Genomic DNA, 18349 nt, shown 5'->3' with positions numbered 1-18349 from the left:
AAATGTCCTCATGTGATATGAACGTGAGAGATCTAACAGCTAAACTAACAAAAGTTAATGTCAACGACCATTTTCAACGAAAATAAAATACTAAAGGATTGTTTGCAACAGAAAAAACACATGGCGCGAAATGTGAATATAACTAACCATAGAAACCAGTTGTGACATTTTCTCTAGAGAGAACTTCACATGTGGGACCCATAATATTTGGATCCAATTGATCTATGACAAAACGCTACATCCATAAGGGGAGAAAGAGTGATACTCGAAGTATCCAATTATACTCAAATTACCACATCATTTTTATCCAATAAAAACTTTTCAACTCAAAACTACTAAATTCTACAATAATCTTACTCAATTTGGTGGCAATGGTACTCAAACTACCCAAATTCTTTTCTTTATTTTTTGACATATAACTTTAATACATCAACCCACACTATATCTCAACCCTCACTACATTTTTCATATTTATACAACTTTAAACTATTAATAATAATGATACTTTACCAAAAACATATTCACTTCAAAGTAATTTTTCATATAACATAAAAGTTGGAGGGTTCAAAGTGAAATTTAAATAAATAAATAAATAAAAATAATCTATAATAATATAATTAAAAGAGTAGGTTGGGGACACCCCTAATCCCTTTTTAAACCTAAAGCTACCTCCTAATTAATCCTCACTATTTTTTATTTTTTTTTACAACTATCTTTAATATATAAACTAGCTAATCAACCCGGGTTAACTTATAAACGCTTTACAGATAAACTGAATTCTATCTGGGTAGCTTTAAAATATATTATCATGTTAAAATGTATAAAAACAACGTTAATTTATTGAAAAGTTGTGATAAGTTATTATATAAATGACGAAACTAAACGGAAACTAAACTTGTGTAGCTGTGAACACATGGTTGATACACATACGGGTGGTAAAAACAAAAGAGTAAAACATATCCTAAAAGAGACCATAGTTTTCGCCCTATTATAACGAAAAATTAAGGTGATTAAAATGTTATATATATAATATAGGGTTAATATCAGAAATGGCCCCTGTGGTTGTCAAAATTAGCATTTTGCACCCTGTGGTCGATTAATGCTTCTAGATGCCTTTATAGTTGCATTTTTGATCACCAGAAGCCCCTGACTCAAACGTACCTCTAATTTCCTCCGTTAATGCCCTCATGTGTATCCCACGTGAGGGTATATTAATTCGCCAACCCATGTATTAGTCTGGTGACTTGGGTCGACCGGAATCGAGTCCAGGTTGAAGTGTCTGATCTTGAATTTCAACCCGACCCTAGAACAGAAAAGAATTATCTGACAATAGTTTATCTAATATTTATTTTAGTAGGGAAAAAATAAATAATCATTGTTGATATATAAACCGTATATATAAATTGATAAATTTCTTAGCTAGAGATAAGGTATCCTTTGTTTTTTGATTTTTTTTTTAATTGTACAATTGTTTTAAAAAAGTATTATATTATAAATATTAGGTTATATTAAGAGATTTCCAACTTATTTAGAATTTAAATCTATTTTTTATAGTTTCCTTTTAGATTTGGTTGTTACCAAATATAAAAAAGACATTTAAGAATACTTTCTAAATATAACTTCAACCAATAAGAATACAAGAAAATAAAACTCCCAGCCAATCAAAAGCGAGAAAATTCATTCATTTTTTCTCTCTGCTCTACCAGCAATATATATATATAGATATATATATATACACTAGGTTTTGGGCCCGTGCGTTGCATGAGCTAATGTAAATTTTTAACGAATAATTCAATAACATATGAATATAATTCATTGAAAGACGAAGATATATTATTGTGAAATTCAAGTAAATGTCATCAAAGTACAAAGTAATAAACACCATTCCTCACTCTTTCCTATTTTTTCATCCCCCTTCATCCTCTCCCCGCAAGTACGGAATGTTTCACCATTCTCTCCCCATCTCTCTACATTTAAAAGAAAACAAAAAAATCAAGAAAAAAATTAAACAAATTATAAGGTGAGAGTGTGAAGAAGAAATCAGACACTACTATCACCACTTTGTTCCTCATCCCATAAGTACCTATAGAGCAGGGAGTTGTTTCATCTGGTCACCACCTTACTCTCATACGTACGTACTCCTTCCACCTTCAGATAACTAAATATAAAGTATATAAAAACATATATCAACTTAAATTAAGACAACATTTTTCGTGATGACTTGTTATGTAATAAAAACAAACAACTGATAGTCATAGTGATTAAAAATTTACAAGCCAAAAGGGAGATACATTACAAATTACATGTTTTGTATACATTTAGAAATGATTTTAACCATCCCACTCTTTTATATAGTAAAGTTGTTTGGGAGAACCACTCGTTTAATGGCGCAGTGGCCACCTGCATCCTTACAAAAACCCCTTGTGGGCGCATGTCCTGAGTTATATCCCAACACAAGGAGTTTGGAGATTTCACCGCCAAGCTTGCTTTGCTAGGGTAGCGGCTTGAGAGAATTATTCTCTATGCGATTAAGTGGTGCCCAGGCAAATACCAATTTTTTTTAAAGTTGTTTGGGAGGTTACACAACTTTATGTATCTATTCCTATAACTTTCTATTTTAGATAATCAATCTTTTTTTATATAACGTGTAATAACTTGAATCAGATGGTAATGAAGACGATAACTACAGAAAAAACAATAAAAAGAGCAACAACTATCATCTTGATTATCTACACATAATAACATGTTTTACTAAAAAATGTTGGAATGAAAGAGGCAATATGTAATTGAGGATTATGAGTGGATTCTCTAAACGGAGTCTGTTAAAACAACGTATTTATCGAATTTGGTCACTCATTATTGAAAGTTTTATACCTTTTCCCTTTTCTCTTTTTTATCTTCCAAGTTATCTAAAGTTTATCTTTTTGTAATAAATTTGTATTAAAAAGTAAAAGTTAAATATAAATATGAAATTTTATATCTCAAAACATTTAAAAAAGATATTAAGAGCCATGATTATTTTTTAGTGAGAATTAGACAAAATCCTTTAATTACAAAAATTTAATGACTTTCGAATATGTCATTAAGATATAATTATTATTAATCGATTTATATAGTATATATTAATATTATATTTTTTTATATATATCTTTTTTATATATTGGAAAAGTGAATATGAGGTTATTAGACACTCAAATTTTATGAACACTTTTCACATATTAATTTTTTAATATTTTGAATAATTAATTGGGCCCATATATTTTTTTATGTATTATAAATTGATATATTGGAGTTTTTTTCACAAAACTTGGGTGCCTAACATATATATATATAATATTATCAATATAATACTATTGCCATTTTACGTCCACTTTACACTAACAACCCTTAATTACCACGACATACACATACTATTTTCCGTTTTTCATTATGCATTACCAAAATATTTCTAGATCAGTAAACTCCAATAGTCCAATGCAAAAGATCGAAGCAGATCATCGGTAGTGCAGCATATCCTTGTTTACTTGTTACAAAATGCAAAAGAAAGACTTACGTATATATATAGTTCTTGATCAAAATTGCGCTCTTCCTTGATCATCAATAATGTATTATTGTCATCGGTTATAATCACAATAGACTATATAAACTATATATGTAATACAAAGTTTGTAGTACATGTAACAAAATCTATGGTACAACTGCAATTAGCAATTGATTTAGATGTTATGTTGTTTTTTCCCTCATCTAACTAGCAATACTTACAGAGACACCATGAAACAACATATAAAATCAATTTAAAAACATATGAAACATATGTAACAAGAAATTATATCATTTATGAACCGTTTACTTGTGTCAAATGTTACTACCCATTTGAGACCGGATCTAGCAAAAACTGAACATGATATTTTTAGTAGCGGAATCATGAATTTAGAATTTATCTATTTTTGGGTTGGGGGGAGGGGGGGTCGATTAACTGGCTATGGAAGATTGGGGGAGGCCGATTGCTAAATCCCATTTTCTAAATATGGTCCCAGACATAACTTGCAATGAAAGGTTGGCTGGTTGTGGGCGGAGCCTCCCTTTTGGCTCTGTCGCTGTTTAGTAGAGTGATTGACATCATCTTTGTTATGATTACTGTCAAATTAGAGCCTTCTTGTTTAACGTTTACGAGCGTACCTTTGATGGAACCCGTTCAAGCCTTGATTTGTGTTCTTATCTCAAATTAAGCGAGCTAGTTGCAGAGCAACTCTCCTTTGGCAAGAATTCTATAGACTCGATATATAATATATGTATAGTACGTTGTATACACATTTCACATAGATATATATATATAATTGCATGCATACATACATACGTTTATTGCATTTGATGTTTGTCTGCCAAAGGAGAGAAGCCCTACAACCGGTTTGCTTATTACTCACTTGACTATGGTTCAAACTTGGAAGACTCTACCGTTTCAAGATATAAAGATCGAGTAATATCAATGCTGATATATAGTTTCATAGGTTTATGCCATGGATATTCTTGTATGGACGCAAAGGTTCTTCTTAATAGTGAGATTCTTGGAGTAGCAATTTTATATGTTTAAGAGAAGAATGGGAGCTGATAAAGGAGATGCTTAATGAAGATGGTCTTTTAATCGACTTTTGGGAAGCTAGGTATATGTCATGTACTACACAAATCTAAATAGAACCCCCCAAATAAAACCCTCTTATTAAAAAACCGATCGAGTTGTATCAAGGAGGCGCCCTAATTAAAACAAACGCGCTTGCTTACTATATGGAACCTCAAATAGAACCCGGATGTCATACATTAAGCCCCGCTCTTACACTAGATAAAAACTTATTATCTCCCAAATTTTTTTGTTCCCTTCTTATTTCCCTCCAAGTCCGGCCCCTTCCCCCAAAATATGTCTTTTCAAATTTTATCAACCTACATTTCTTCTCGTTTCACCATTAATTGTTGCCCCCTTTTTTCATTTATTTTGAGGCCAGAATATTGGTGTTTACTTCAATTCTTCTCGAGCCATTTTACATAAAAAGGTAAGTTTTTATGTATCTCACATGCATCTGTCTTTTTTCTACACAATTAGTTATGTAATTTTAAACTACATTAGGATTCACTATCGAGATCGTTATTATTATAATTATTATTTATATTAATTATTATGCATGTGAAGCTATTAGTACTACCTTTCTTTTGATCTAAGTGGGTTGACCTTCACCAATAGATTAGATTCTGTTACTATGATGAAGGTTGGAATTGCGTATCCATGCGGATGTTGTTTAATTAGGATTGTGGACACTATATTTATTCATCTATGACGTGAAAAATTGGAAACTGTTGACGTACAGTTATTATCGGTGAAACGGACTCAGATAATAGCACAGAAGCGTTTTAAACCAGACTTTTGCTTGGATGTTTAATTATTATTACTTACTTTTTACAATGATTAACACATTAAAAAACAATATTTGAAAACTGATATCTATCTATCTATTAACAAATGCACATTATTATTAGAAGTATGGAATTTTGTTTGACCCGTTTAACATTTAAGTTTTTGTTAGATGTATTCATAGTTTTTTAAATTGATGTTTTCGGTTAAAATGTTATTTCACCGCTAAATAAGTCTTTCCCACTGGTGGAGATGCTCAGGTAAACAAACTCCTTCCACATTTTAGGGGGAAATATCACACAAGTCTTCCTTAAAACCTCTCATACCAACTGTGACAACAGATTACGGTGATTTAGGAGATAAATATCTACTAGTGATCTTACAAAAATATTACGTCCATTTGAAGTATGCAAGCATGATGTTTTATTTTACATTTGGTTGACTTATGGGTACTTAAATATACCACTACAGACATTTTAGCAGGGTAAGCAGGATCCCGGCCCGATTGAGTTTTTTGGGAAAATAAGAACCATTAGAGGTTCATCTGGTACCCAAGTGTCCTCGTTTTTCAACGACATGAACTTTATTAGATTATTTGCATACTAGCGATATGCTGGCATAATGTAGGAATTACAATAAACTATTACGACTTTAATCCACCTGATTAATTGCAGATTTGACATTATCACGAAGTCTATTACCCCGAGGATTCTTTTGGGAAAAAGTGAGATCATAAGTATGCAATTCAACCTGTCTATATGCTTAATCTTTGCTACATTAGTTTTGTATGTATTAATCTACTTTCTGTCAAAGTCAATAAAAAAGGTTGTTCTCTTATGGCTGTGTTTTTGAACATATTTTTTTCTCCAGTAATATCAGGTTAACGTGAGTTTTTTTTTACCTATCTAATGCTACGTTAGCTGATTAGGGTGAGTTTTTTGTTTGCAGTAGAAATGATAAGAACTTTGGACAAGGAGTGTGGCAAGTATGCTTATTGCTTAATTTGCTTGCAGTAGAAATGATAAGAACTTTGGACAAGGAGTGTTTCCGGTCAACCAACTTCGAGATCTTTTAACAAGTTACCTGACAAGCCCAATCCGTCTATCAGCTACCTCTAACCATTATCTATGATCATTTATTTGGTTGCAGTAACGGCCTGAAAACGTCACGAGGGATTAAATACAATGCTGATCTTGAGGTACTATCCCTAATTAAATAATTAGTAACAAATAGCCTGCCAATTTACCACCTTGCTCCTAAAGCCTTGTTGTAATTTCTGTGACGTTATACTGGCTCATTTGTTGGCCATTGATCTGACAAGTATGCCTCATTGGGCTGGAAATTGGTCCCAAATCTGTCCTACTTGCAAGGTTCATATAGAGGCAGTGATATGTGGTGCATGTTGCTGTCCATAACAAGCAATAACTCATAGCTATATATAACATTATGATGTTCTTCTTGGGCTATTTTGTTCATTGCTACATGTTTATTGCTCAAAATGACAGGAATGTGCACTTTAACACCAGCATTGCAGAACGAAGAGTCTTGGATTCATCATGTTGATTTCAACATCCTCGTGCAACCATCTTCCTGTTTATGGTCTCTTTTATCTTACTTGCTATTGGATCTTTATCTGTTGTAGAAGCGTACCAGGTAATAACTCTCTGATTATATAGTAGTGAGTAGTGACTCCAGAAAATTAATTGTAAGATTCTCTCTTACTAGAAAATCATAGCAGGACGCTACTTTGAAATTTCAGATGTGAAAAGTCTATTAAGTGTTCATTCTGTTGATTGAAACCTCCTGATATAGTTTTTTTTAGTATGTTTACAAAACTGCAAAAGGGTTATTTACGATTGTGCTTTGAGTTCCCAGCGTGAGTGCATTGTTTATTCATATTCAATTTGGTAATTTTCACAAGACCATCTCTTTGTCTAATACCATATTTCATGTATTTGCATATAGATTCTTTATACTGATTTTTCCTACATTTCGCATGATCATTTGAACAGGGTTGTTGACATGTGGGTTAACAAATTTGCTGCGTTAAATCATCTGCCTTGGCTCCCTTGATTTTGGAATGAACGAAGATGCATTATTATATTGAAGTACAAAGACTATCGATATAGTCCATGAAGGGATGTATCATGTTTAGTTAAACACCATGGTGACTTGGTTTATTAGACCCGTATTTAGTATAATAATTTAGGGTGTTTGTAACTTTCGGGATGTAGGGATGCTTGATCAATTGTTTTTCTTTTTCCTTTATCTTGGAATATTGTTGCTGTAAACTAGTTGGTGTTATTGAAGTTTTTTCTATAAATTTGGTGTAGTTTTTGTTGCGTTATGATTTAAGTTGCCCGTATAAGATTTGGCTTAATGTAAACTGTAATGTTGATGGTGGAAGCTCAAGCAGTGGCTCCAGAGCTAATTTATATAGAATCCGGTTATGTTAAAAATAGAATAGCGGGTTCTATAAGTAACTAGCGGTTAAGAAAAAGTGTGTTCTGTTATATCAAATGCGGGTTCTAATGTATTTAATAAGGCTCGGTTGTTTGAATAGGACTCGGTTGTATGAAGCGGGTCTTATTATCGAGATAAATTAATAGGACTCCGCCGCAAAGGATTCGGTTGTTATGCGGGTTGTAATCTACTTTTTAACCGGGCCTTATTCTTTTAATTTTAGAGGAATCTTGTTTGATCAAATCTCTTATTTCTTGTCTGCATCACTAAAGAGATAATCATTTTGTAATGAAAACGATATTTTTATATCACAAATATGTCTATTTAGTATTAATCATAAATATGTCCACAAACATCTCACATACACGTCCATTTATTTAACAATGTGTTAAGTATATTTGAGTACGTTGAAGATTCATCAACTCTTGATAACCAAGATAAGGGTTTGAATTTGGTCACGGGAAAGCCTCGGTTAAGTTGTGTACATTTGAGTTAAAGACTCACGTTTCTTGGATAGCCCCAATCACTGGCTTAATATATGCTTAAGCTAGGTTCTTATGTGCTTATAAAGAGTCTCAAATGTATGTACGTAAACCTCAAGTAAACAAAGTTGAAGATAGTTGGGGAAAATGTTCAAAAACGATTTATATATATACGAGAGTAAGTACCCGCGCGTTGCGGCAGTGAGATGGTGAGGGTGATAGCTAGGTCAGAGAGTGTGATAGTCAAATGCTTACGACCTCCGCCCTCGGATTTAAAAATTCGTCGAAAGTATATCGAATGACATCTCTAATAAAAGAACATGAAATTTTAATAACACCCATACAACTTTTATAATTTATCGACGTATGATTTTTGAGATAAAAGATTTTGAATGAATGAGAGGGATAAATGATTTATGAAGGAGAAAGAGAAAAGATGATTGGTTGAGATTTGAGGAGAGAAAAAGAGTATTATGGTTATTTTAGATAAATATAAGATAGATGAAAGGGGTATTTTAAGGATGTACTTAAAATCAATATTGAAAATTTCAATTCAATGTTGAAAATCTGGAAAGAATCTGTTTTACAATATAGTATAAATAATACCTTGGTTTTCTGTAGAAATGGCTAAGAGATGTTGGAAATCAGGCCCCAAACTCACACACTCCTATATGTATATATGTTATGCATGGATAATACATATGAATATTCAGATAGATATCGAGAAGAAAAGAAAATATGGATAAACAAAGTGAAAGTGACATTTCAATGAATAAAGCTGATAGCATGGCTTTAATTACAAGGAGAAAACGTGCAAACAAAAAACTAGGAACAAACTACCACTAGAACCTAAAGAAAAGGTCTAAAGAGTGACCAACGTTCTTCCAAAAATCTCGGTCAACTCTTCTACCAAATTCATTTTATTTGACACATGCATAAAACTAAATACTAAATTTATAAGACCGGCCAACTAATAAAACTAATTAAATAAAACTAATTAAACCCAAGTCATGATTATATATATCCTACAAGAGAAACCTAACAGGGATCTACAATGTCACGAACCCCGGTTGTGTTAGCCACAATGAAGTCTTGGAGCGAGCTGTACCGTGAGTACATAGACTCAAGCATTACATGGAAGCTAGAACTTCAGTCTTGAAGAGCGCGCAAGCAAATTAAAAGTGATAATTGCACCAAGAAGCAACAATGAACTAGATACCACGCACCAAGTTGAAAGCCGAGTTTCCTGAGCTTTTATCGATCAAAGAATCACTTGTGAAGTACGTGTTTGCGCCAAACCGAAAGACACCGGCCCATTGCAGCCTAACCATAAGGTTTGAAGTTGCATTGATGCACCATGTTTTCTCGAAGATGTTATTGTTGTACGTTCAAATTGCATGGCCGCGTACGATGAGTATTTCATTTATCAACGATATAGTACGTGTATTTTTCAGTGTTTTAATTTCTGGATTGTTTTGATTAGCGCTCGGGATTGTTTTTTGTTATGAATAAACGTTGTTATAAAGCTAGGGATATAGTGTTATATTCACTTTTCTATACTATATTATAAAGCAGATTCTTTTCAGATTTTCAACATTGAATTGAAATTTTCAATATTAATTTTAAGTAAATCCTCAAAATACCCCTCTCATCTATTATATGTTTATCTAAAATAACCATAATACCCTTTTTCTCTCCTCAAATCTCAACCAATCATCTTTTTTCTCTATCCTCAATAAATCATTTATTCCTCCAATTCATTCAAAATCTTTTATCTTAAAAATCATACGTCGATAAATTATAAAAATTGTATGGGTGTTCTTAAAATTTCATGCTCTTTCATTAGAGATGTCATTCGATATACTTTCGACAAATTTTTAAATCCGAGGGCGGAGCCCGTACGGCTAAGGCATTTGACTATCATACTCTATGATATATCAACTCCTATAACCTATCATACTCTATGACCTAGGTATCACCCCACCATCTCACCGCCACAACACGCGGGTACTTGCTCTCGTATTAAAAAAAAAAAAAAAACTTCTGTATTCATTTGGTCATGTGAAATTGCACATGATTTCAAATTTTACCTGATCAGATCGATGGAAATCATAATTCAATATTATAAGTTATAACCCATCAAGATCTTACTGTTTGTCCTTTCCAAGATCAAAATCATAAGATCTTTACTATTTGTCTTGTCCAATTTCAAATCATAAGATCGGGACATTCAATATCATAACCCATCGCCAGCTCTAAACTTCTATCGTCTGCAAATCACAAAATGCTCAATTTTATAAACACTTCCACCATTTCATACAATATTGAGGACTAATTAATTATTAATGCTAACTAGAAAAGGTGACCCCGTTTGTTTGCAGTTATTTAACATATAATTTTAACTAGAAAGTTCGGTGCCGCTCAGTGACGTGTTTTGCTAGGCATGAGCAGCACGGACATAAGACCGGACCGGACCGGAGGCCCGAAGACCGAGATGGCATGAAAAACCAAACCGAAGCCCAGCCCGAAACATGCTCGGTCGGTCTGATTCGGTTCTCGGGTATAACGGGTCGGGTTCGGTTTATGCAAGCTTGGACCAAAATAGCAAATGGACTTGAATATCTGGATTCTGTTGGGCTCAATCATGCTGTTGGGCTGCTGAATCCGTTTTTTCTGCTTGGTTTTGATCAAAAAACTGTAGGCATGGACAAGAATAAAACACAAAAGCTTTATTATTGGTGGAGTTGTTTCTGATTTGGTGTAGTCGATCGTTCGACCCCATGAAAGTTAATTGAAAGCCTTTTATTATTATTGATTGAGAATTGAAAATGGAGCATTGAATTGTATTACTTTACTGATACAAAAGTAAAAGTTAAGAGTAGATGTAGGAAATAGGAATATATAATAACTAGTGCTTAGAACCCGTGCGATGCACGGACAACCCTAAATAATTTTTCTTAAATTTTATTTTAAGATTGTATCAATGAATAAATATAACTGAGTTGGACATAATAAAAATATTCTTATGAGTCGATTAATTTAAAGAATAAGAATGCTAGATACATAGTTATCGACTCGTTATTTTCGATTAGACTCGAAATCCGATTTTTGCACTCGTAACTCGAAACATGACTCGAATCGTAAGAGTAAAGATATTTGATAATATATCATTTTATAAGTATATGTAAGGATTTATTGTAAAATAAGTATATTATTTGATATATTAAGCTAAAAACAAAAAACACTACTAAAATAATATCAAATTTAATAACATATAAAAAAGTTATGTTTAAAAAATATAAAAAAAGTTTTGAATAAAAAATAAAAAATTTGTGATTCGTGACTCGACTCGTGACTCGGACATGACTCGGACCGACTTGCACAACAAAACACGAGTCATGTTACGAGTCTAGAGTAAAGACGAGTCATTCACCGATTCGTCTCGTTTTCATTATGTTTTGACTCGACTCGTACGAGTCGACTCGTGACTCGTACACGTTTGACAACTATGGCTAGATATACTTTGGGATTTATTAATGATACACGAGGGCTTAAAACGCGTACATTGCACTCCGGAGAGAAATTATAAAATGGATTGCCCATAGTAGGCGCATATAAGAAGGATTATGTTGGTTACCTGGATGTGATAGGTATTATGAATTTTCACCCACTTTGATATATAGACCCACGTGGATGCACTATAACCTTAAATAATTTATTTAACACCAGTTTAAGCATGCGTGTAGCGAAGTAAATGTACTCCTATTACAACTAATGACCATTTTAAAAAAAATTAATGACTTAAAATGCATAGAAAAGTCTTATTTAGCACTAAAATAAACCAAATATACCTCATAATTTTCATCACAAATTTGATAGGCTGTTCTTTGTATAAGATTTGAAATTTGTTGATCATTCATTTTAACTTCAATAGCACCAGTGGCATCTATAATCCTAACTTGCACATTAAACCTACCAAAAAAAAAAACAGAGATACAATTTTACCACACAACTTAATGATTATATAGTTTTAATATGAAAAATAAATATATACCCAGGATTGATGAAAAATAAAAAACAGAGATACATATTTTGTTGTCCCTTAAAGCATCAATAATGTTGACTGCATCCATGTAGAGATCGGTCAACTTAAATTCTTGAGAACAGTTCACACATTTCATTGAATACCATAACTGGTCGGTTGGAATAAACCGATTGTTGCAACAACAACCACTTTATCAAACTGTTAAAATGAAAATGTTTATACATTAAAATGTTAAAAGCTAGTTATAAATTCGAAAGAAAGTTATGTTAAAAAGTAATCTAATCAAAAAAGAAAAATTCACAAACAATGAATACTTACATGTTCGTCCATTAGGATCATCTCAATACTACCTATATTATTGACATCTCCATATAGAGGTTGCTTCCATAGCCGCAAATTCTAACCGTTATCGTACATGGCTTATTATTTGGACACAAATTTCTAATTGAAACATGGTTTAGTGAAGCCATGCTAAAATTGATCTGTTATGTGTTTACATTTTGAAATGCCTTAAAACTGAATGGAAGTGACCTTGTATAGACATAGACATGCAAGGAAGTAACCGCCACAAGCAATACACGAACGGTTACATATTCAAATTTTCGACAATTTGAACTTCTTGAAAGCATAACTAATCCGTTTTCGAAAATTTGAACTTATAAAAATAACTAATCCGTAGACCTTCCAAGGAGCAATATTGTAATGATTTTTGGGCTTTCTTGCATTTTTAAGCATGCCACATAGACAATAACTAACAAATTTTGAAGTGAGATTTATATAATGTAGGGATGTGTACTCCAACTTCTAATACCCACCGTTTCTTTTTGCTTGATTTTGATAAAAATATTACTCCTCCGTCTCATATTTTCCTTCGAGTCTTATACTTTGACCGTAAATATTTTTATTTCTGTTATATAATTTTTGACATAACATATATAAATTGATTGAGTTTTAAATGTACTTTTCATTGATATAACTTTTATCAACTAATATATAATACAAACAAAGATATTTACGGTCAAAGTCAAAGGAAAAAGACTTGACCAGTCAAAATATGATAATTAAAATAGAATGGAAGGAGTATTATATTAAAAATATCTATTAGTCATATTGCCATACATGCATACAGCTGGCTACTCTTGTCGAAACTATTTTTATATTATATTTATAGGAATAGGAATAAATGTACATAGTAACTTGTTTTGACCCATGCTTACATATTTATTCTTTTCTTCTTCTTTTTTAAATGGATATTGCTCTCTTCTCACCTGTAACTCTTCCGATTTCCATGAAAATATACTACCTTCTCTCTTCTTTTTTTTTTTTTTATAAACATCGGCTGTAATTATAAAAACCCAAAGTAGATGTACAATATATATATAAAGTTTGTTTTATCGGGTTTTCGTGTCTGGCCTGGTTTTTGTCGGATTTTAGACCGGCCCGGACCGAAACTGAAACTCCACTGATTTCTAGGACCGAAGCCCGGACTGTTTGGTGGTCGGGCAGGCCAGGTTGGGCCAGGTTCGGTCGGGTCAGGGTCGGGCTTCTGGTTTCCGGTCCAAATTCTCATGCTATGTTTTGCTACTTAGCTGGATGTTTTTGGCGTGTAAGAAATTTGGTTAATGGTAAGAATGTGTGTTTAATGATATATGAAATATTGAAAGTACTATCGTTCATATTCGAGTTTAAGGAAAAATACGAAAACCAAATGTGAAAAAGATATATGGAAAAGGAAATGTTAGGAATAAAACCCGAAATAATTCATAATAAAACCAAAAAAATACAAAAAAAAAGGCAAAACAAAAAAAAATACAAAAGAAAAACAAAGGTATAAGAAACAAATAAACAAAAGAAAATCAAATTGAATATAAAAGAAAAAGTATAAGAAAACCAAATGGTATAAATAGAAAAGACAAAAAAAAAGGCATGGGTAAAACAGTACCAAAAAGGAATAATAAGAAAAGAAAACACAAAAGGAAAGGGAACAAATAGAAATACAAAACCAAAATGAAAAGTCATAATAATAAAGTAATTATTAAATGTAAAAATATTACTATAACACAAAAAGAAAAAATACAAAGGAATTATATATAATAAAACAAAAAATAAAATGATTAAAACAAAAAAAAATGCATGAGAAAAAAGGGAATTAAAAAAAAAAGAGGATAGAAAATAATTAGGATAAAAGGAAAAGGGAAATTTCTGTAAAACCTCAAAAGATTTATGAAAAACAAATAAAATCTAGATTTAGAAAAAGCAAATAAAAACTAAAATAATTGAGTTGCGTTATTGTTTTATAATTTTTATATGTCATACTTATATTAAAAATACAGAAAAGGACAAAATAGCGATTGTTCATAACCACCATGTTTAATGATATTACAATTAGAAAACAATTGAACTAATAAGAATTTTGACCAGAAAACTTTTTATAAAGATCTTAGAAATACTTAAAGAATGTTTAACAAAAACAATGCGGAAAACAGTAATAACTCAAGATCAAGACAATGATCTCGATAATAATCAAAGAAAAAGAATTGCGATTATATAAACGACACTAGAATTTTGTTGACGTGAAAGTTCTAGATCCTATTATGGAATCTTAGGTAAAAAACCCTCAGAGAAAGCATTTGTTCCTGTGTTCTCTTATTAATGATCAAAAATTACAATACAACGAATTATAAGTGTTTTGAAAGGTTAACGAAGTAATGAACAAATAATAACTGGAAATGAATGTGAATGATGTATGTAAGTATGATGAGTGTGATCCCATTTCCATTGATGCAGTTCTTGTATTTATAGAGCTAGACATTGAACTATTTGTGCGAAAAAATTGGGATCCTCCTGGACTTGCTCCTTACGTTGAAGACTTGGTAGAGATGACCGTTGAGACCTTTTCCTCACATGGTAAAATTCTCTTCAACTCCCATCTTCATGGTTCGCCTGACAGCCGTTATGACTAATTTCTTCATGTGTGAGTTATCCGCGACTTATTCCTTAGACGGGTTCCTTGCTACAAATGTTATATTTTGTACTTAAATATCTCAATATACTATATATACATTTGTTAGTTTTCATACTGATCTTGATCATCTCAAGATCCCGTTTTGTCAAGATTACAAGATAACACAATCAGGATCCTTCTGACAATATCAAACAAATATTAAAGGCTAAATAAATCACACTTAATAATGATATTAGGATCCTAGTTGTGAAAATCTCACCCCAAACAATAAGGATGACGATAACAACAACGATGAGGTGAAAAACCCTTTGGACAGACTTCTTTTGTCGACCAGTTCGCCGCATAGTCAAACCTTTCCACGCGTCCAGAAAAGTAAAAATCGCTTATCCTGTTTAAGCATAACTACAAGTTCGCACGCGTTTGGAGATTCCAAATGTGAACGTGAAAGGCACACAACTCTCAAATCCCATAAATTCCGAGCAAATGGACTCAAATAAGTATTGCCTCCTAGCAACCACTAACTTCTGAGTAAAACTTCTACTTCCAGTAACGAGGGCACACTCAACCTTTATGTCGCAAATCACATGCCCACGATTTAGGACTCCTTTGAATATCTCTTTCACCCAATCGTTGCGGGGAGACTTGTTGATGCACGTTGATGTGACAACAGCAACTTAGATTTGATCTGTCTTTTAGATTAAGACATTATGTTATTTTATGTCGTATCTATATATATGTAATTGATAGATTATGGACTTTATGTTTTGGTAATGATCGATTACATGTTTTGGTGTTATATATATGTTATGTATGATGTTTGTTGTGTGTTCTACAAATACAAACATAATATGTGTTAAGATTCCTTAAGATGAAACACTTAGGAATATAACCAAGTATTACATCTAACGAAGATAAGGAATATCTTCGTTAGAGGCAAACGAAGATAAACTTCGTTTGGTACAAACGAAGATTAACTTCGTTACATGGGCTGGGCAGCTAAGTTCGTCAGAACAAAGCCCAGCAAGCCCAGTTCGATCTGAAACATATATATACGAATGAATACCCTAAAATGAGTTATCACATTCGACATACACGTACTCCAGACCACTAAGTTCGTTCTATAGCTTATAGAAACGAATATAGCATCATACGGCTGATTATTTACTTGATAATTAGCGATACACACGTTAACTAATCAAACTAGTTATCTCGTGAGGATTCCGCACTCACGACATAATAATAGACGATCTCGAGAGCGATCTGTAGCTATTGAGGGATTCACAAGTGGTATCAGAGCCAATCGATATCTTATCGAAGGTTCGAGATCGTTTGTTTGATTATTCTCTCTCAAAACAACCTCCCGATACCCTAACTGTCGCTAAGTTCGTTTTCTCAAACGAATTTAGCAAACGAACTTAACCTTATCTTCGTTTCCAATCTCTTCAAACGTATTTAGCTTTATTTTCGTTAAGTTTCTTCTAACGAATTTAAAGTTATCTTCGTTCATCTTCACCTAACGAATTTAGCCTTATCTTCGTTCAATTCCTTCAAACGAAGTTAGACCTATCTTCGTTTCTTACCTTCAAACGAATTTACTCCTATTTTCGTTAAGTTGCAGCAAACGAATTTAAACAATGGCTTCCTCGTCAACCAACATTGCTGTTGCACAATACCTGAATTCTCTTGTCTATCATGATCATCTCGTTGGACGTACTAATTCTCCACCGAAGTTAGTTTCATTGGCTGACTTCTGGGCATGGAGAGGCCGATTTAAAGATTATATTCAACGAGAAGATTTGAACATGTGGATAATGATCACCGAAGGATATGAATGGCCAATTCTTACTGTGAACGGTGTTACAACTAATTACAAGGTAGGAGAGTTAAAAGGAGAAGAAAAATCTATGTATGCTATTGAAGTTAAAGCTCTTTCTACTCTTCGGATGTGCATTCCTCAAGAATTAGTGCACCTGTTTCCTAAACAGGAGTACAAGACTTCAAAGCAATTGTTCGATGCTATTGAAGCTCACTGTGAAGGTGATCCATTATTGAAGCAAAATAGAATTAAGATGCTTAAGAAACAATTTGATTGCTTTAATGCTACCAAGAACGAACAAGTTGAGGATCTTATATTAAGATTTCAACATCTTCTTGCTGAGTTAGCTTATTTTGATCTTAAGTACACTCCTACTGAGATAGTGGATAAATTCTTGGATGGTTTGCCGAAAGCTTATAAAGAGTTTCGTCATGGATTGCAAGAACGAGCAGATTATGCATCTCTTCGTATAGATGGTGTTATATCCACATTAAGAAACAGAGAAATGAAGGATAAAGCAAAGGATCTCCAAGACAACTTCACACAAGATCCATCTCTTTATCATGCCACTATGAAAAATCCAACAGCTGATGTTAATGCATTCTTTTCTGGGGTTGGTACGTCTGGCACGAAAGAGCGTTCTAATTGTGTTATGGATGGAGATGATTCTGCTGGTTTCATGGCTTCTAATGCTGGTTACAAGGCTAGAAAGTCTAATGAGAGTGCAAAGCCTGGAAATATGACGTTTGGTAACATTTCATCTACTTCTGCTGGTTACAAGTCTATGCCCATGGATATGAAATCTGCTGAGGGAAGGATGAATGTATTTGCTGCAATGTGTGCTGCACATAAAGCTTTTGTTGCAGGAAGGATCACAGATCCAACACTCATTGATGAGGATTATGACCAAATAGATCCAGATGATGTTGAAGAAACGGATCTGAAATGGAATTTGGCGATGATCACCAAAAGAGTGCAACGGTTTATGCAACGAACAGGTAGAAAGCTTATTAGGGGTACTCAGGGGTTTGACAAGTCAAAGGTTAAGTGTTATAATTGCGATGGCTTTGGACATTTTGCCAAAGAATGTCAACGACCAAAGAGAGATGTCAATATTACCCCTACACGTCAAGATAGAGGTGGTAATCGTCCTTTTAATCCGAATGCAAGTAGAGCT

The sequence above is a fragment of the Erigeron canadensis genome, chromosome 5 (genome assembly GCF_010389155.1).
Source record: "Erigeron canadensis isolate Cc75 chromosome 5, C_canadensis_v1, whole genome shotgun sequence".
NCBI lineage: Eukaryota > Viridiplantae > Streptophyta > Magnoliopsida > Asterales > Asteraceae > Erigeron > Erigeron canadensis.
Note: the sequence above shows the minus strand (reverse complement) of the source record.